Genomic DNA, 22,135 nt, shown 5'->3' on the forward strand with positions numbered 1-22,135 from the left:
GGGCTTGCAGTCCACTTATGGAATCGGTAAGTATTAGGATTTTTTTGTGGTTTTTGGATTCTTGATGCCCATTAGTTCTGCCGTGAATATTGATTGGTTGTTTGGTATGGTTTTGCTAAAACCTGTGTGTTTGGAGGTCCTGAAGTGAAGTGTAGGAGGTGCCATGTTGGGTGCGTGTAATTAGTTTGAGAGCCTGATATTGTTTTGAGTCAAGTTTTTTAGATAGAGAGTTGTTTAGGGTGTTGTATATGGCGCAGTCGTAATCTAGTTTTGATCTAATTAGTGATATGTAGAAAGTGAGGAGGGTATCTTTGGAGGTTCACCAGTTAGAGCCAGTTAGGCATCTTAGTGTGTTTAGGTCTTTACTGTATTTAGTTGTTAGATTTTTAATGTGAGCATCCCAGGAGAGATTTTCATCGAAAATAAGTCCTAAGAATTTGGTTTGTTTTTGAAATTTGACTGTTTGTTTGTTCAGTTGGAGGATTGGGGAGGTGGGTTTCATGTTTTTATGTTTTAAAACTATTCCTGTTTTTGTTTTCTGAGTTAAGGGAGAAGCCCAATCTGTCAGCCCATCGTTGTATTTTATTTAGAGATTTTTGGAGTAAATTTTGGGCCATTTTAATGCTTTTAGTGCGGATCCCGAGGGCTCCATCATCCGCGAATTTTGATGTGTTTAGTTCAGAGGATAGGCCCTCGAATAGATCGTTTGTCATTATATTGAAGAGGGTGGGTCTGAGGATACTGCCCTGGGGAGTGCCATTTTCTAGTGGACATTGGTCCGATAGTGTTTGGTCTATACACACGGTTATTTTAGATTGTTTAGGAAGTCCTGGATGTAGTTTATTATCTGACCTTTGAGTCCTATTTTTTAAGTTTTTGTATTAGCCTGTCATGCCATACCATGTCTGAAAGCTTTAGAGAAGTCTAAGAAGATACCTGTGGTATATTGTTTGTTTAGTTGCCCTGTCTTAACATCTTAATCTAGTCGGGCGAAGTTATCTAGGGTTGAGCGGCCATGAGTGAAACCGCTTTGATCTGGGCTTATGATGTTATTTTGGGTTAGGTAATGTTGTAATCTATTTTTAGCCATTGATTCCATTACTTTGCATAAGTTTGAAGTTAGGGATATTGGTCTATATAAGTTAGCTTGATTAGCTGGTTTATTAGGTTTAGGGATTGGTATGACTAGGGCCTGTTTCCAGGGAGTAGGAACCTGTCCGTGTAGGTAGATGAGATTGTATAGTTAGAGTAGTGCCTGGAGTAGTTTTAGGAGGAGGTTTTTAATTATTTGGTATAAAGTTAGGTTTAATCCTTGGTCTGTGCCCTTTTTCCTGTTTTGGATTACGTAGAGGAGCTCCTCCATTGTGTAGGGTTAGTTTATTTCTAGATTGTTATTGTTTGGTTCTTATGTGGGTTTGTTTTGTTTTAAGGTTATCTTGGAATTTTGGGCTGAAGTTGGTGTTACTGCTAATGGGCGAAAAGTGGTTGGCGAGATTATTTGCTCTTTGAGCGGGGTTGGTTGAGTTGTAAATGTTAGTTTTTGTGTGTCGTTTTAAGCCTCTAATGGCGTGGATTTTGTGCCAGACCGTTCTGGCATCTGTACGCTTATTTATACCTTTGCAGAATTTTTTCCAGTCTCTACTTTTGGCTATTTGGACTAGTTTTTGAACCTTGTGGTTTAGTTTGTGGGCTATGTTTAAATATTTGTAGTCGCGTTTTGCTTTATTGATGGCTGATTAACGTTTTCGTCTAGTCTGTTCTATTTCCTCATCCCACCATGGTACCGTGGGTTGGCCTGTCTTAGATGTTTTGAAGGGGATGGAGGTTTTGGCTGCGTTTATTATATAGTCTGTTAGGTTTATACAATAGGTTTCTGGATCATTATTTTCTATTTCGTTTAAGTTAGCTTCGTTGCAGATATCTTAGAATTGGTCCCAGTTAGCTTTATTGGAATGGGAATTTGGTTGTTGGTTTTCTGTTGGGATTGGTACGTTTGTATTTCCTATGGTTATGTTTATGGGGAAGTGGTCACTACCTAGCGGGACGTAGTGCACTTCCCATTGAGTACTTTGAGCTAGATCTGAGGTGCATATGGTTAGGTCGATACCCGACTTACTTACTTACTTACTTTGGAAATTTAACGTGCGCTTTCTGACTGATGCGTATTTCACACACGGGCCCGGCCTGGCCATTTAATGTGTTTCCGAAAGGGGCGAAAGTGGTTTGTGCAACCCAAGAGGGGGCTTTAGGGGCTGCTTATATAGAATTTGGAAATTTTGAGATTTGGAATAGATGCCGATGGGGTTGGGGAGGAAAACTAAGGGAGATGGGTATGGTGGATGTTTGTTTGTTTATGTGATTTTGATTTGGTAGATTATTGTGTTTTTAGATGCGTTTTATTAGTTACGTTTGATTAAGAATACGCCTAAGGCCTTGAAGTTTTCTAGTTTATTCTGTGGGTTTAGTATTGCTTCTAGAGTGAGAGCCTTGTTTAGATTGAGGGTGGTTTGTAATGCGGTTCGATGTGTTTGGTAGTGTGTGCAGTGGATGAGTGCGTGTTCTGGGGTTTCTGGTTGTTTGCAGTGTGGGCAGTTACCTGTAGTGATTTTTTAATATTTAGGTGGTTATTTAGGTTGGTGTGTCCTGTTTGGAGTTGAGTGATTACTCTGTCGATTTTTTTTTGTTGGATGGAGAATTTTTGGTTTGGTTAGTGAATTGCTGAGTACTTTTTTGATTTGGCTATTTGTGTTTAGATATAGGTTATGCCATTTTTTTGGTGATTGTTTGCTTGTTTACGATAGCCGACATTTTTGGGGTTATCTTATCGTACCTAGTGGGTTGGTTGTTATCCATTCGGAGATATATTTGACATGATTATTTTTTATCTATTACTAAGCCATCACTATTCAATTAAGTAATTAACAAACAATTGAAGGTGCTAATACCCACCCGACACCAACTGCCCTGTTAATCCCTAGTCCACAATGAGTTCATTTTGCTAATTAGCTGTTTTAAGAGTAGCAAGGTAATAAACATCAAAGGTGGGACAGGCTGATCATGTGTTCTGTAGAAGAGTTGATGTCACTTGTTTTATGTTTATTTCGGATCATCTACATCCTTTGATGCTACCGGGGCGGTCGGGTAGCCTAGTGGTTAAAGCGTTCGCTCGTCACGCCGAAGACCCGGGTTCGATTCCCGACATGGGTACAATGTGTGAAGCCCATTTCTGGTGTCCCCCGCCGTGATATTGCTGGAATATTGCTATCACTCACTTTGATGCTACCAAGGCAGTGCTTGAGATTATCAGACAGTTTGGCTGGACTCTCCCTTGTAGCACACTATGTGTCAGACAAGGACTTTGACCACTCTGTGCAGATGCATATCAATGCACAAAGAACATTAGGTAGATGATTCAATAATGTCACGCAAGTCAAAGTTGGGTTTCACTGTATTTAGAAACAGACGATTGATCCGAAACTTTATAACAGTAATTATAATTAATTTAAACTTTGCCAGACCGATATTTTTGGCAGATTTGCATATTATTGTTAATCTTCATTAAGTTATTTTTTGAAAAACATGATAAAAATATGATAATGATTTTAGTCAAGAATATTGTCATGAATATTTTAATTCAGATCAGAACAAACAGGGAGGGTCACCCCAAAAATGTGAGAGTCTCTAGGGGAGGGTTATGAAAAAAATGACAATGAAATATAAAGTGCTTTGCATTTTCTTTCAGGTAGGGTAGTGTCAAAAATGAATGAGAACATACCGGTAATACATGACCTGCCCCTATAGTGTAATATACGTGTACATAGTTTTAAGTTGATGGTTCAGGTTGTGCTTTTCAGTTGAATTTCTTATCACTGTCTATGTTGGACTACCAATTAACGGTAGATATTAAATATTCATAATAACTTAGATAAATACTTCTACAATCTCATTCTAATTTGTCAAAATTTGTATTTCAATATAGCCTCCAAAAATAAATGGATGAATTTGGTGAGAATATCTATTGTCTGAAATCCTTATGTACTTTCTTTTGTATTTGGTGTGCTAGGGTAGCCTAGTGGGTAAAACGTTCTCTGAAACCCGGGTTCGATTCACCACATGGGTACAATGTGTGACCATTGAAGAAATTGTATAACACCTGGCACTTCAGATTTACGGCGCCACAAACAGGTCAGTGGGCGAAACTTTAGTTACAAATTGAATAACAACTGGTTTTGGTCAGCGCGTTCGGCACTTACCAGTGTACAGTTATCAGCTATTTAGCTGCAACTGACCAAACTAGAAAATTGAAAACGCGAAACCAAACACGAGCTGAGTGATTCTATCGGCATTTATAATCTTCTATTACTCAACTTTCCAAACTGACCGTCTGTTTAGGCTATTTACAGACCAAACCCATCATACAAAATTGTATAACATGTCCAGTCTTTATTAGTCCAAGGTCTCAAATTTCAAACTGGACATGCCCGTGTAGATGTGCCTTCAGATTAACAAAGGAGGTCTCAGATATAAATATAGGGGGAAATCGACTTCTAGTCATTCCTGCTTTGCCTGAGAACCTCTCTCTGTTTGTCTTTGAAAGTAGGTCACTTTTACTTGTTACTTTGCCATTTAGGTTGAACTTTGCTTAAAATTGTCTTTTTAAAATTGTCTTTAATTTTGTACCATTCGAATCAAAGCTGCCTATTATTCAAGTTTTACCGACACAAATTAACTACAGTAATTTATATGCGTGCATCTCATGTAGAAATATTACTATTCCACAATCAGCGTTCGTATCCCACATGTATATTTATCGGGTTATAAAACTAGTAGGCAGATAATTATTAATCACAGGTGTCGTGGATGCTTCATAATTATCATGTTTCAATGTGAATAGCATTATAATAGTGTATGAATTATTGTCCGTGTATCGGTAGGACCAGTATTCATATGTGTGTCGTGTTATTTACCTTATTGTGTGCTGTATTGTTAGTAGAGTGATTTTATAATGCAACAACGTTAAATGCGTCAATATGCATTAACATGATCCAGTTACTCGATATATTTTACGTTATGTATATTTGTTTGCGTTTTTATGCCTGATAAATACGGTTCTGGAATATCACATATGTCCGATGTTCATGCATCAAATATATTCTTTACATACAAAACCAGATCAGTGCAAGAACAGCAAAGTATATTATTCTTATCTGTAGCCCAAAATATATTATTATTAGGTTTGTGAGGGCATATCACTAGACTACAATTCTTGAACGTAACTTTTTGTTCTAGATAAATGCACGCAAATAAAGCAATGCCTAATAAATTGATTTTTTCCAAATTATGCATATTATTTCCATTCGGTAAGACGAATGGACGATGAGTAGAATATCTCAGATACTATACTTAATGCATGATTTGGACGCTACAGATAACGTAGTAGTTTTATGTTGTAGAATAGTTATAATGAAACAGGCTTTCCTATAGCAGTGTTTATATCCATTTCTAAATTACAGTTCACAAGCAATTTCTCTGTTTGTCGAAAACTCCAATAAGGTTCATAAACATTCACAATAGAATATATGTTCACTAATAATCAGTTTTAAATCATATCTATTTCAAGTTTCAAATACGGTATTCAGTCATTTGTGATTTGTATAAGCTCGGCCCGCATAGTGCGGCATGCACAGGCGGCACCGCACATTGTTATATAACGGCGCACTCACCAGCGCTTGGCAGTGACAGCACGTACCGTATTTAACCATTTTTGCACGTAGCTGCTATCTGAATTTAGTATAGTGTATTCAGTCATTGAATGCGGGTCCCAGTATTATTTACCGTATTAAATCTTGTATTCACTATTTAACTCTGAAGTGTACATCTGAATCAGCTATAGTTCATGACGTCACATGTACCGTATTTAACGTAGAATAAGTTATTAGACATGTCATTGTTCAAGAAAGGTGTTGTTATAATCTTTCAAATTAATACTTTTTGTAAACATTGTTCAGATGTTATTTATGAGTACCTTAAATATATACCAAACATTATGAGTAATTATCAATGAGTAATTTAATGTGAATTGATTATAATGTCTGCATTATATCAAATTTTTACTGCTATGATATAAATGAATATCCAATGAGTTGAGCTTACACTTTACACTTTGTTATTATTTTAACAAATGGTAGTTTTAATTATAAATGAGTTATAAAATCTTATGTAATGTTATATTAGGCTATAACTTGAATAGGTACTGAGACGTCTCTGAAGTTAATGCATTGTTCTCAAAGTGAAATCACATCACAAGAAATTGTTTTTAACTCATGCTTATTATATACCAACGAATATCTTAACAGTTATTTTATCACTGCTTAATTATTTGTCTGATTATGTCTTTGTGTTTGATGATGATGAAGATTGTCTGATTATGTCTGTATGCTTGATGATGATGAGGATGATGAACACATTTAATAAAGATTCCTGCTTTGCCTGAGAACCTCTCTCTGTTTGTCTTTGAAAATGTGTTGATCCCGTGGCTAATTCCCCGAAAGTCATTCTAGGTTTTGATCAGTTTTAGTGTAAAAACTAATTCTGTTTCACACTTAACAGTCTCGCAAGTGTTCCGTCCAACGTTCCCCGGGTTGTTAAAATCAACTTTAACCACAAAATGTATCATCAAAAGTGTTTACATCTAAAGACTAGTATTATATAGAATTATGATTCACTTTATTGTTTCTCAGATCGCGGTATTTAAAGAGAACACGGTTCTCAAGTGAAGCCCTTTTCCTTCTACATTCTCAACATAGTCTCTATCCAAAGTGTTTGGCTTCTTTTAGGTCCGACCTGGCCCAGACTGTCAAAATCAACTTCAAAATCACAGATGTATCATCAAATGTATTTGCATATATAGACCTGTATTATATCTACCTACATAGCATTTTATAATTTCACAGTACATCGCATTTAAAGCAAACTGGTGCGTTAAATTCAACCATTTTTACAGTCTTTTCTGAGAAAAATATCCGTCACAGTTTGACCTGATTTAGTTCGGGCTGGCAAAATTAATCTCGGAATCTCATACAGATATCCTGGTGTGACATGGCACACCTCTGTTTTGTCTTGTTTATCTAGTTCGTTTACAAGGGTCAAAAGACTAGACTGCGTCTTCAACTGACAGGAGACATGGTGTTCTCAATGAAGATATTTTCGTATCGCTTGTGTTGCTTTAACTTTGACTTATTTTTCATTATTCTTGATTTCTGCTCAGCATTGCTGACCCGCACAATCACTATGCCTGGTCTTTTACTGGCGCTTTTCTTTCGCTCCACACCAGTAACAGAGATGTCCCCTAATTTAAGACCATCTTTGAAGAGTGCAGCCACTTTGTTTTCTGTGATGGTCGTGTTCTTTTCTTCATTAGCTTGAAGTGGTAGATTTTTTATAACGATCACATTATCACAGTTAGTGGCAGTAGCTGAAGCATAGGTTTCTGCTAAAACCTGAACCTTGTCCCTCAGATGTGAGTCATCTGCTAATTGTTTCTGCTTGAGATGTAGAAGTTTCTCGGAGATATGTCGCGTTTATCCTCGAACTTATCCCTGAGTTTCTGCATTTCTTCAAGAACAACTTCTCTAATTTTATCGGATAAAGTGTTTTCTAGGGAACTAATTCTGTCAATCAAACTATCACCAACCTCGCGAATGGCAAACAGGAGGACAGAGTCATTTACATCATTTTGTTTACTCACATCATTTCCACTGTTTCCTCCGATGTATGTTTTTTTACACGGCTTATCCTTATTATCGTCCTCTGCCTCACCAAAGTCACTTTTCTCCTCCAACTCTCTTTTTCTGGAGAGAGTCTCAGAGTCTGATGTTAGCTCAACACGAGTTGTCGACATGGCGGGCTTATTTGTGACGGTTCTCGCTCACTCACCCACAGAGTTGAAAACATGGCAGTTGCAACGTTAAAAGTTTCAAATATTCGCTGAGCGTTATGGGAATTGTCCCTGGAGAATGGTCATGCAGGATATGTCTCGACTAGAGCAAATATTTCGGTTGAAACACACAATTTTCTTCACTTTTGTCGGAGCTCTCTAGAATGTCAGCCTTCTCCCCGCCTCGCGCATGCCTGGTGTGAGATGACACACTTCTATCTGGGATCTCATTCAAATGTCCTGAAGTGAGATGATTCATTTCTATCTGGGATCTCATACAGATGTCCTGGTGTTAGATAACACAATTCTTTCCGGGATCTCATACAAATGTCCTGAAGTGAGATGATTCATATCTATCTTGGATCTCATACAGATGTCTTCATGTGAGATGGCTCATCTCTATCTGGGATCTCTTGCAGATGTCCTGGTGTGAGATGACTCACCTCTACCTGGGATCTCATACAGATGTCCTGGAACGAGATGGTTCACCTCTATCTGGGCTTTCATAGAGATGTCCTTGTGTGAGATGGCTCATCTTTATCTAGAATCTCATACAGATCTCCTGGTGTGAGATGACTCACCTCTACCTGGGATCTCATACAGATGTCCTGGAACGAGATGGTTCACCTCTATCTGGGCTTTCATAGAGATGTCCTTGTGTGAGATGGCTCATCTTTATCTAGAATCTCATACAGATCTCCTGGTGTGAGATGACTCACCTCTATCTTGGATCTCATACAGATGTCCTGGTGTGAGATGACTCACCTTTATCTGGGATCTCATACAGATGTCCTGGTGTGAGATGACACACTTCTATCTTGGATCTCATACAGATGTCCTCGTGTGAGATGATTCATATCTGTCTGGGATCTCATACATATGTCCTCGTGTGAGATGAATCACCTCTTTCTTGGATCACATACAGATGTCCTGATGTGAGGTGATTCATATCTATCTGGGATCTCATACAGATGTCCTCGTGCGAGATGACACACTTCTATCTGGGATTTTATACAGATGTCCTGATGTGAGGTGATGCATATCTATCTGGGATCTCATACAGATGTCTTCGTGTGAGATGACTCATATCTATCTGGGATCTCATACAGATGTCTTGTGTGAGATGGCTCATCTCTATCTGGGATCTCTTGCAGATGTCATGGTGTGAGATGACTCACCTCTATCTGGGATCTCCTACTGATGTCCTGGTGCGAGATGGCTCACCTCTATCCGGTATCTCATACTGATATCCTCGTGTGACATGGCTCATCTCTATCTGGGATCACATACAGATGTCCTCGTGTGATATGGCTAACCTCTCCCTTGGATCTCCTACAGATGTCCTGGTGTAAGATGAATCACCTCTGTCTGGGATCTCCTACAGATGTCCTTGTGTGAAATGTCTTATCTCTATCTAGGCTCTCATACAGATGTCCTGGTGTGAGATGGCTCACCTGTATCTTGGATCTCATACAGATGTCCTCGTGTGAGATGACTGACCTTTATCTGGGATCTCATATGGATGTCCTGGTGTGAGATGATTCATATCTGTCTGGAATCTCATACAGATATCCTCGTGTGAGATGACTCACCTCTATCTTGGATCACATACAGATGTCCTGATGTGAGGTGATTCATATCTATCTAGGATCTCATACAGATGTCCTGGTGTGAGATGGCTCACCTCTACCTGGGATCTCATACAGATCTCCTGGTGTGAGATGACTCACCTCTATCTTGGATCTCATACAGATGTCCTCGTATGAGATGACTCACCTCTATCTGGGATCTCATACAGCTGTCATGGTGTGAAATGACTCACCTCTATCTGGGATCTCATACAGATGTCCTCGTGTGAGATGACTCACCTCTATCTTGGATCTCATACAGATGTCCTGGTGTGAGATGACGCTCTTCTATCTTGGATCTCATACAGATGTCCTGATGTGAGATGTTTTCTCTCTATCTGGGATCTCATACATATGTCCTCGAGTGAGATGACAGACTTCTGTCTGGGATCTCATACAGATGTCCTGGCGTGGGATGATTCATCTATATCTTGGATATCATACAGATGTCCTCGTGTGAGTTGGCTCATCTCTATCTGGGATCTCTAGATCTTGCAGATGTACTGTTTGTATGACATACGAAAGGTGACATTTACTGGAGGGCTGGCGTTTCCTGTCTAAGAGCGAGACGAGGGCCATTCGATGTTTTTTAACGACCTGACTAGCGTCTTATTCACCTGCCCAGTAAGGACGGAATATCTAGCTCAACACACTGACTGTCTGCCACAGCCCCCGACACTGTTTTCAGCCAAACGCACAAACGGCAGTATTTGTCGAGCCGTAGCCTTGCAATAATCTGTTCTTCATAGTACTATAATTTCAGGCAATGTCAGTCGTGCACAGAGTTGAGCTCATTTTTAATTTCGTGAGATATAAACAGATTCTGACACATCACTCTTACTCCACAGATAAAAATAAACACTTTGAGTACACAAAACGTGTGAAGCATCTATGATGTAATGGGTCTGGAAGCTATCTTTAGAGAGTATTGGATGCAATAGGTAAGATGAGGATAAGATGATACCCGTTAACAGGCAGTTTTAGTGGTAACAAGAGAAAGGAGCGCTCGTAAAAAGTCAAGCATCGTACGTATTGACCGTATCAAATAATTCCTTTGAAAGTAACAGCGCTCACCTCCAATCCTTAGCAGGACTCTGTAGAGGATGGGGGTCAGGATGAGATCACACAGAGATCTGGAGCTGAGAGCCAGAGTGTTTGATTGTCTCTTCGTTGTTCAACGCCGTACGTGTGACAGAACATACTTGATGAGGTATTCTCAGAAGGGAGCATATCATGTCTTTGGGGCCCATATATATATCACAACTCTGCGTAGACGTGGTATCGACGATGCCATTGTCATTGACATTGCTTCTAAGTGTCTTAAGACGCAACGTAAGTACAATACAAAGGCCACGAAGAGACACTGGTAAAACTACTCAATTGTGGTTTTGTGTGTCACCGTGTAATCGTTACGGCGAACACACAATGAAATCCTTAGGGAGATGAGATCAGCTGAGATTGAGAGACAAACAACGAGATCAGTTGTGAGTGGGAGACACACAATGATATCAGCTGAGATTGAGAGACACACAATGATATCAGCTGAGAGTGACAGACACACAATGAGATCAGACGAGAGTGAAAGACACACAATGAGATCAACTGAGATTGAGAGACACACAATGAGATCAGACGAGTGTGAGAGACACACTATGAGATCAGCTGAGATTGTGAGACACACAACGTGATCAGCTGAGATTGAGAGACACACAATGAGATCAGATGAGAGTGAGAGACACACAATGAGATCAGCCGCTTAATCGTTACAGCGAACTTTTTTCTTGTATGCAACACAAACGTATCTCCCCGCCAACGATGCATCCATTAAGAACAACACCAAACCCTCTTGACCACAAATTCCACCAGGGACTTCTAGAGAGACAATGACACTGCACTGAAGAATTCCAAATTAATATACTGCTAGTTGACCACGAGCATGACAGGATACAGATGACTCAAGGGCCTGTAGACTAACATATAGTCTCTGAAATGAACATATACAGAAAAAAAGTTGTTCAGTTATCTTGATAAAAATCTAATAAAAAGGGAGCCCAGTGATTCTCTTCATTTTCAGATACTGCAGTAATCTAGACTTGCCAAACATTATAGACTTGCATGGGCTGTAGTTGATATAAATGTATCAGGGACTGTAAGACAGACTAAAGGACCTGCAAATCATAGAGACAGGAAAAAGAAACTTTTTTTATAAATTCCTAACGGCAAACTACACTAGTTCTTGATAAGATACCCACGGTACTATTATACAGTTATACTGAATGGTCGTTTGGGATTTCCTCCGAAAACATGCCGTACCCTCATTTGAACCAGTAATTTATAATCATGGAATCAGGGAAGAAAAGCACCTACTCCATTATACCTCCTCCAACTTTGTAGTGAGAGATGTAATGGTTCCAATTTGTGAGCCCGTTCTCCAAATGAAACACATTTTAACCAAATCACTTTAGTTTTCAAACTGGAGAAGTATTCGCTCACATCTCCAAGGCAGACAATGTTGCATATGCGAAGTTTTTCAGAATAGTTACTGACACGTCGGTATTTCTCCTGTTGCAGGTGTGACTGAATATGTTGAGCCCCGTCTTGCTAGAAGCACAGAAATGATGTTGTCTTTACTCATAAAAAAATACAAGTCATAAGACAACTTTAAGCAGCCTGTGAAGATATATATTAATCAAATAAATATTCGATATTTTACTGCGACAGCTCCTTGTGTGTATACCTGCGGACATTTCCAGAGGTTTGTAAATTCTCAGTGTGAATAAACAAACAATTTATCTCGAAAACGAACTAAATTGATAAGTTTCGAATGTTAATTTAAGGCCGAGTCATAATGTTGTCATGCATGGATATTTAATACATGAGTGGGGACTACCGAAGGAAAATTTGTGTTCTGTGTTGGTTTTATTTGGTGCAAATCAAGTTGGTACCGAAATTAAAACGAATCGTTTGAGAAAGCTGACATCTGATTGGATGAAAAACTCACGTGGTCGTCATTTAGATTAGGAGGTCCTCCTATGGTTGCGTTGTCAGATCTTCACGCACAGAAGCATAGTGTCTGCACACAGAGTGAGTATGATTTCACGCCGCTTTTAACAATATTCCATCAATATCACGGTAGGGGACGCCACAAATGGCCTTCACACATTGAATCAAACTCGGGTCTTCAGTGCTTTAACCACTAGGCCCCCTTCATACAGAGAGGTATGGTGTCCTCACACAGACAGGTATAGTGTCTGAGTAGAAGATTTGATTTTAATTAGATGCAGGCTGTATACTTTATATGTGAATATGCAAAGGTCCATCTTTAACTTGTCATACTGAAGTTATACTAAATTTAAATTTTGGACAAAACCCCAAAAAGTCATTGCATCCCCCTTTTGACTTTCGGAGCCAAAAATTATACACGTGAATGAGGCGTTTGTTTTCCAGCTGTATGACGGAGGCCTACAAATATTCGAGTCTGGAGCAGAAAATTCTAAGTCACCGGCCAAGTGACCACAAATCAATTTTGTCGCCTTGTGGGTCAAACAGCTTCCTGTGTCTCATCCCTAATCCTGCATCCCTGTAGGGTGTAGTGTTTATGATAAGAAAATCGTAGATCGTTGTTATATCGTACATAACTCACCATCAACATTCATCACAATACAAGCTTTGAACTCCGGAGTGGAGCCGGACATACAGCTGACCTCGGTCCCGTTATCTTCGGCTTTCAAGGTCATGGACAAAGAACTTGTTCTGTTGCACGTTCGGAATGCATCTACCAACCGCCTACATTTCACGTTCCCGCGGAAATCTTTTCCAAGTGGATGGTCCCAGTTCCAGGAAAAGAATCTCCACTGGCTATGCAAAAAGTCTCATCCTTTAAAATGTTTGTTTGACTGAAGTGAGAGATACCCCTGTTTTACCTTTTCGAGATAGCATGAATACAAAACACATTCAGACTGCCACTTTCCTGACCTGGTAAGCGCCGCTCTGATTGGCCGGAATGAGATTGCCTAAGAACTTTGTTTAGGGTGTCGAGAACTGGATCTGAATTCAATTAGAATGGTTCGTTCAGCTATGATCCTGTTACGTGCAGCGTTAAACAAGAAGCGTCATCTCACCATTTTGACTCACGAATCCCACCCTTCTCCCAGTTGCCATACAACAAGAACTCGTGACAATCACGCGGCAAAAGTAGTTTGTGACGTCAGAACATCCTGGATTTTGTATCATGACCTCAAATTTAGATGGGAAGAAGCTGACAACCTCGATGCCTTCACCCATCAGAAAACAAGATGGCCGTCGTAGGCATACAACCTACACACCCATCAGTAAACAAGATGGCAGTGGTAAGCATACAACCTACACACCCACCAGTAAACAAGATGGCATTCGTCAGCATACAACCTACACACCTATCAGTAAAAAAGATGGCAGTCTTAGGCATACAACCTACACACCCATCAGTAAACAAGACGGCAGTCGTAAGCATACAACCTACACTTCCATCAGTAAACACGATGGCATTCGTAAACATACAACCTACACACCCATCAGTAAACAAGACGGCAGTCTTAGGCATACAACCTACACACCCATCAGTAAACAAGACGGCAGTCGTAAGCATACAACCTACACACCCATCAGTAAACAAGATGGCAGTCGTCAGCATACAACCTACACACCCATCAGTAAACAAGACGGCAGTCGTCAGCATACGACCTACAAACCAATCAGTAAACAAGATGGCAGTCGTAAGCATACAACCTACACACCCATCAGTAAACAAGACGGCAGTCGTAAGCATACAACCTACACACCCATCAGTAAACAAGATGGCAGTCGTCAGCATACAACCTACAGACCCATCAGTAAACAAGACGGCAGTCGTCAGCATACAACCTACACACCCATCAGTAAACAAGATGGCAGTCGTTAGCATACAACCTACACACCCATCAGTAAACAAGACGGCAGTTGTCAGCATACAACCTACACACCCATCAGTAAACAAGACGTCAGTCGTCAGCATACAACCTACACACCCATCAGTAAACAAGATGGCAGTCGTAAGCATACAACCTACACACCCATCAGTAAACAAGATGGCAGTCGTTAGCATACAACCTACACACCCATCAGTAAACAAGATGGCAGTCGTCAGCATACAACCTACACACCCATCAGTAAACAAGATGGCAGTCATCAGCATACAACCTACACACCCATCAGTAAACAAGACGGCAGCCGTCAGCATACAACCTACAGACTCATCAGTAAACAAGACGGCAGTCGTCAGCATACACCATATATATTGTAGCCATACGGGAGCCACACGTATACATGAAATACATCAACCAGGAAACAAGAGGATATTCGTTAACAATGAGACATATTGTGTCCAGTAAACAATATGGCAGCCGTTATTATGACCCGTATATAAGGAGGCTCCAACCGTCAATCAACCGTGACCAAGGCTATTACATACCCCCAGCGTACAATCAACTCATCAAAGACCCCAATAGCCATACTCTGTACATCTAATTGTAAAACTAATTAATCTACCAATCCAAAATCCAATAAACATACAAACACCCACCTCACCCGGCTCCCTTAGTTCCCTCCTCCACCCATCTCGGCATTTATTCCAAATTTAAAAATTCCAAAAATTCAATATAATCAAGCAACCCCTAAAAGCCCCCTCTTGGGTTGCACACACCACTTTCACCCTTTTCGGAATACACTAAATGGTCTGGCCAGGCCCGTGTGCGAAATACGCTACAGTCGGAAAGCGCACGTTAAATCTCTCATATCAGTCAGTCAGTCTGTACATCACCTGCTTGATAACGGTGTTAGAACCTACACCAACGCAAATGTAGAACTTGTTCATCCATAAATCGTATCCTTATTTAGTGCTCTAACTTCAAAATGACCCTCAAAGAAGAAACAATTCATTTGACGAGCACGCGCCTTTGAAGTCCACCCTGACGGCGTCATAGTGAGCGAAAATGGAGGGTCTGACAGACGAAGATGCGATACCATCATCTCAGCGATATTTGCATTTATCCCAGTGGTATCCGAAGAGATCTATTGGGCAAAATACCTTGTCGAAGACCGTATCGAAGTTGGGTACAGTTGCAGGATTGAAACATAACATGAATATTTGTAACATACGTTTTGGTAGGAGTTCCTTTCAAGCGCTGAAACCGTAGTGTAGTGTACATCATTTCTTACAAACTGCTCCCAGCCAGTTCCGGTCCTACAATACAGTTATCTACGGTTATAACAAACTCAAAGGGACCACTAATTTTAGTTCGTTGTAGCCGTGGTTCGTCATATGCACATGTACAGCATAACTACAGCAAATAGTCAGGACAAAAAAGTAAGAACGTTATATCCGTCAGTTCGTTATAAGCGTGCTCGTTATAACCATAGTGTACTGTACATCGTTTCTTACAAACTGCTCCTGGCCAGGGTCCCCGTAGTAGAGAACTGTTCTACATGCAGGGAAGATAAGGTGCAATGCAAAGGTAGAGTTCAATTCCCAATCGTAAATACAAACGGTACATGTACATTAATGGAATCCAACTGTTTTGACCAGTATTGAACATCTTGTCTATAAGAGGTTGCTGAGGAAATTATAACTTCCTATATATTTGTGTATTTTAGGTTTTCTCAACAAACATTCACTTCGTGCGACATTTGCTACAAGACTGTTACAGCTTATTGCCAGTACAACTGGTCATCGTGGCAATTGTCTAACACCCGCAGTCCTGTTTCAGCAAGACCAACTCATTGTTAATCATATAGACGAAGCTGCTGTAAAATCATCATTAGCAAATCACGACAACAGTTGTGATGTGTGAAGACACAAGAGGTCAAGGCAGCTAGCGCATGTAGCAGGATTGTAATGAGGGACGGAATGGCTTGTTATCCCTGGGACTTTTGTCAGTTTGTCAGGGATCCAGATGTATGGGTTACCCATGTATGATTTTGCGTCTTTCCTGGCTCTGGCTGCTTCACATATTTGTAAGCATATCTTGTGTCAGTGCTCTTTACTTGTTTTCATTCGAATGTATATTGTGTCACCATTTCTATTCATATGTATATACAAACAAACAAACAGATGACTAATAAAATCCCCTTTCCTGATTATTTTCAAACCTATACGGTTTCCTGACTACATTGTGTAAAATTCCCCAAACTTGAATAATATGATATTAGGGTGTGCTGTATCAATGATCAGTGGTGTAGGCCTGTATATATCATTGACGTTTTATATGTGTTCCTACTTACCCCTCCACGCCAGGATCTCTGACATTGACGTGTTATATGTGGTTCCTACTTACCCCTCCACCCCAGGATCTCTGACATTGACGTTTTATCTGTTATTTCTACCTACCCGTCCACCCTAGGATCTCGGGCAATGACATGCTATATGTTGTTTCTACCTACCCCTCCAGCTTAACATCTCTGACATTGACGTTTTATATGTGGTTCCTATTAACACCTCGATCCCAGGTTCTCTGACATTGACGTTTTATATGTGGTTCCTACCTACTCCTCCACCCTAAGATCTCTGGCAATGACGTTTTATATGTGGTTCCTACGTACCCCTCCACACAAGGATCATTGGCATTGACGTTTGATATGTGGTTCCTACTTACCCCTCCACCCTAAGATCTCTGGCAATGACGTTTTATATGTGGTTCCTACGTACCCCTCCACACAAGGATCATTGACATTGACGTTTGATATGTGGTTCCTACCTACCCGTCCACCCTAGGATCTCGGGCAATGACGTGCTATGTGTGCTCCTACCTACCCCTCCACCCCAGGACCTCTGACATTGACGTTTTATATGTGGTTCCTACTTACCCCTCTACCCTCGGACCTCTGCAATTGACGTTTAATATGTGTTCCTACCTAAACCCAGCCATCATCCCCACCCTAGGATCTCTGGCATTGACGTTTTATATGAAGATTCTACCTACTCCTCTACCCCAGGATCTATGATATTGACATTTCATTTGTGGTTCCTAGCTACCCTTCCACCACCCTAGCATCTCTGGAATTGAGTTGTAATATGTGTTCCTACCTACCCCTCCAACCTAGGATCTCTGGCATTGATGTTTTATATGAAGATTCTACCTACTCCTCTTCCCTAGGATCTCTGACATTGACGTTTTACATGTGGTTCCTACTTACTCCTCCACCCTAGGATCTCTGTCATTGACGTTTTATATGTGGTTCCTACCTAACCCTCCACCCCAGCATCTGTGACATTGATATTTTATATGTGTTCCTACCTACTCCTCCACCCCATGATCTCTGACATTGACGTTTTATGTGTGTTCCTACCTACCCCTCCACCCTAGGATATCTGGCATTGACGTTTGATATATGGTTCTTACTTACAGCTCCACCCTAGGATCTCTGACACTGACGTTTCATATGTGTTCCCACCAACTCCTACAACCTAGGATCTCTGGCATTGACGTTTGATATGAACTTCCTACCTACCGCTCTACCCTAGGACCTCTGACACTGACGTTTTTTATGTGTTGCTACCTACCCCTCCAACCTAGGATCTCTGGTATTGACGTTTGATATATGGTTCTTACTTACAGCTCCACCCCAGGATCTCTGACATTGACGTTTCATATGTGTTCCCACCTACTCCTACAAGCTAGGATCTCTGACATTGACGTGTTACATGTGGTTCCTACCTACCCGTCCACCCTAGGATCTCTGACATTGACGTTTTATATGTGTTCCTACCTACCCGTCCATCATAGGATCTCGAGCAATGACGTGTTATATGTGGCTGCTACCTACTCCTCCACCCAAGGATCTCTGGCATTGACGTTTTAAATGTGTTCCTACCTACCCGTCAACCCCTTCATCTCTGGCATTGACGTTTTATATGTTGTTTCTACCTACTCCTCCACTCTAGGATCTCTGACAATGACGTTTTATATGTGGTTCCTACGTACCCCTCTACCCAAGGATCATTGACATTGACTTTTATCTGTTTTTCCTATCTACCCGTCCACCCAAGGATCTCGGGCAATGACGTGCTATGTGTGTTCCTACCTACCCTTCCACCCTAGGATCTCTGGCTTTGACGTTTGATATGACCTTCCTACCTACTGCTCCACCCTAGGACTTCTGCAATTGACGTTTTATATGTGGTTCCTACCTACTCCTCAACCCTAGGATCTCTGACATTGACGTTTTATATGTGTTCCTACGTACCCCTCCACCCGAGGACCTCTGCAATTGATGTGTTATATGTTTTCCTATCTACCCTCCCACCCTAGGACCTCTAACATTGACGTTTTATATGTTTTCCTACGTACCCCTCCACCCTAGGACCACTGCAAATGATGTGTTATATGTTTTCCTATCTACCCTCCCACCCTAGGACCTCTAACATTGACGTTTTATATGTTTTCCTACGTACCCCTCAACCCTAGGACCTCTGCAATTGATGTGTTATATGTTTTCCTATCTACCCTCCCACCCTAGGACCTCTAACATTGACGTTTTAAATGTGTTCCTACGTACACCCATCCCCCACCCCCATCCTAGGATCTCTGGCATTGACGTTTTATATGAAGATTCTGCCTACTCCTCTTCCCTAGGATCTCTGACATTGCCGTTTTACATGTGGTTCCTACTTACTCCTCCACCCTAGGATCTCTGACATTGACGTTTTATATGTGGTTCCTACCTAACCCTCCACCCAAGCATCTCTGACATTGACATTTTATATGTGGCTGCTACCTATCCCTCCACCCTTGGATCTCTGACAATGACGTTTAATATGTGTTCCTACCTACCCCTCCACCCTAGTATATCTGACATTGACGTTAAATAAATGTGCCTACCAACCCGTCCACTCTAGGATCTCTGACATTGACATTTTATATATGTTTCTACCTACCCCTCCACCCCAGGACCTCTGAATATTGACGTTTTATATGTGATTCCTACTTACCCCTCTACCCTGGGACCCCTGCAATTGACATTTTATATGTGTACCTACATACTCATCCACCCTAGGACCTCTGACATTGACGTTTTATATGTGTTCCTACCTACCCCTCCACCCTAGGATCTCTGACATTGACTTTTTATATGTGGTTCCTACCTACCCTTCCACCCTAGGACCTCTGACATTGACGTTTTATATCTGTTTCTACCTACAACTCTACCCCAGGAGCTCTGACATTGACGTTTTATACGTATTTCTACCTACTCCTCCACCCCAGCATCTCTGACATTGACGTTTTATATCTATTCCTACCTACTCCTTCACCCCAGGATCTCTGACATTGACGTTTTATATGTGTTCCTACCTACTCCTCCACCCCAGGATCTCTGACATTGACGTTTTATATGTGTTCCTACCTACTCCTCCACCCCAGGATCTCTGACATTGACGTCTTATATGTGTTCCTACCTACTCCTCCACCCCAGGATCTCTGACATTGACGTTTTATATGTGTTCCTACCTACCCCTCCACCCTAGGATCTCTGACATTGACATTTATATGTGGTTCCTACCTACCCCTCTACCCCAGGATCTCTGACATTGACGTGTTTAATATGGTTCCTACTTACCCTTCCAACCCAGGATCTCTGACATTGACGTTTTGTATGTGGTTTCGACTTACCCCTCCACAGTAGGCCCGATGTCATTGACGTTTGATATGTGTTCCTACCTACCCCTCCACGCTAGGATCTCTGTCATTGACGTATGATATGTGGTTCCTACCTACTCCTCCACTCACTCACTCACTTTCATTGACATTTTATATGTGGTTCCTACCTACCATTCCACCCAAAGATCTCTGACATTGACGTTTTATATGTGGTTTCTACCTACCCCTCCACCCTAGGATCTCTGATATTGACGTGTTGTATGTGGTTCCTACCTACTCCTCCACCCTAAGATCTCTGACATTGACGTTTTATATCTGTTCCTACCTACAACTCTACCCCAGGAGCTCTGACATTGACGTTTTATATGTGGTTCCTACCTACCCTTCCACCCTAGGATCTCTGAGATTGACGTTTTATATCTGTTTCTACCTACAACTCTACCCCAGGATCTCTGACATTGACGTTTTATAAGTATTTCTACCTACTCCTCCACCCCAGGATCTCTGACATTGACGTCTTATATGTATTCCTACCTACTCCTCCACCCCAGGATCTCTGACATTGACGTTGTATATGTGTTCCTACCTACTCCTCCACCCCAGGATCTCTGACATTGACGTCTTATATGTATTCCTACCTACTCCTCCACCCCAGGATCTCTGACATTGACGTTTTATATGTGTTCCTACTTACCCCTCCATCCTAGGAATATAGCAAGTCCTTCAACTGTTGAAACTATCAACTTGTACTGTTTAGTACAAAACATGTAAAGAAAGTCTTTTGTGCCTGTGGAAAAGATCAATATTTTTTTACTGCAAAGTTATTTTGGTCGCTTTTTTGCCTTCAGAGGATAACCCTTTAGCAGTAATAAAGAAAAAAACCCATTGACTTTGAAACTTGAGGAAAGTGACATAATATTGACTCCTGAGTTGTTCCGTTAAGGTTTACTATTCATATTGTGCGGAGGTATGTTACGCATCACTTGTCAACATATATATACTCTGTAGAGGCATCCCTATCGATGCTGTACTTGCTATTGACAAAAAGAAACAAGCATGTTTTAAGTGTAACAAGGTTTATTCACAAAACAAAGTCACAACACTTTTGTTTATTCTTTAACGTTCGGATAACGTTGCTTCCGATATCAGCTCATCCTGAAAATATAAGGCAAATTCATTATAGCAAATAAATTGCTTGATTCACCAGAGCACACATATACATACAGGCACAGGCTCACATGAGATCGCAAACACAAAACTCCATACACTGGCATGTGATTGCCTCTCTTCATATCTTAAGTAATAACAATGTTTTGACAAAAGTTGTCATTTGTGTACGAGAGCACCTGCTGTCATTTCTGTTGGGGGTGAAGTGAAATGCGGCCTAACGTCGCGTCCAAGGTTATTGCACTTATAAAGCGACAGGCATGCACGTTTGTGTGTGTGTGGGGGGGCTGCTTGTACTAGTCCTGACTGATGCTGATTTATAGTGCTAGCCCACTGAGATACCATGCCGCAGTGTAACATGAATACCCCACTCAGACACAGTATACTGACCCTGAGCTGACCAGTCCTTGTCTTAGCCCTTAAATGTCGAGCGCCAGACAGGGTAACAACAAGTACCATCTTTTAACGTCTTTTGGTATGACGCTGCCGGGGATCGAACCCCGGACCTTCAGCTCTACCACTAGACCACAGAAGTATATGTTAATATAATTTCTCACTTGAAAATAATGTCTTTTTAAGTATACTTGGTACATATGGTAGGTATCCTTTAGATTTGTAGCTGTTTATAGAGATCAGAAGTTTCTAAATAAGATGTATTTCTGACAATATCTTGATGATCAAATATCGCTGGAATTTTGCAATACTTAGTGCAAATGATCACTCATGCACAATTA

Source organism: Haliotis cracherodii, unplaced genomic scaffold, assembly GCF_022045235.1.
Source record: "Haliotis cracherodii isolate W230 unplaced genomic scaffold, xgHalCrac1.p SCAF_25, whole genome shotgun sequence".
Classification (NCBI taxonomy): domain Eukaryota; kingdom Metazoa; phylum Mollusca; class Gastropoda; order Lepetellida; family Haliotidae; genus Haliotis; species Haliotis cracherodii.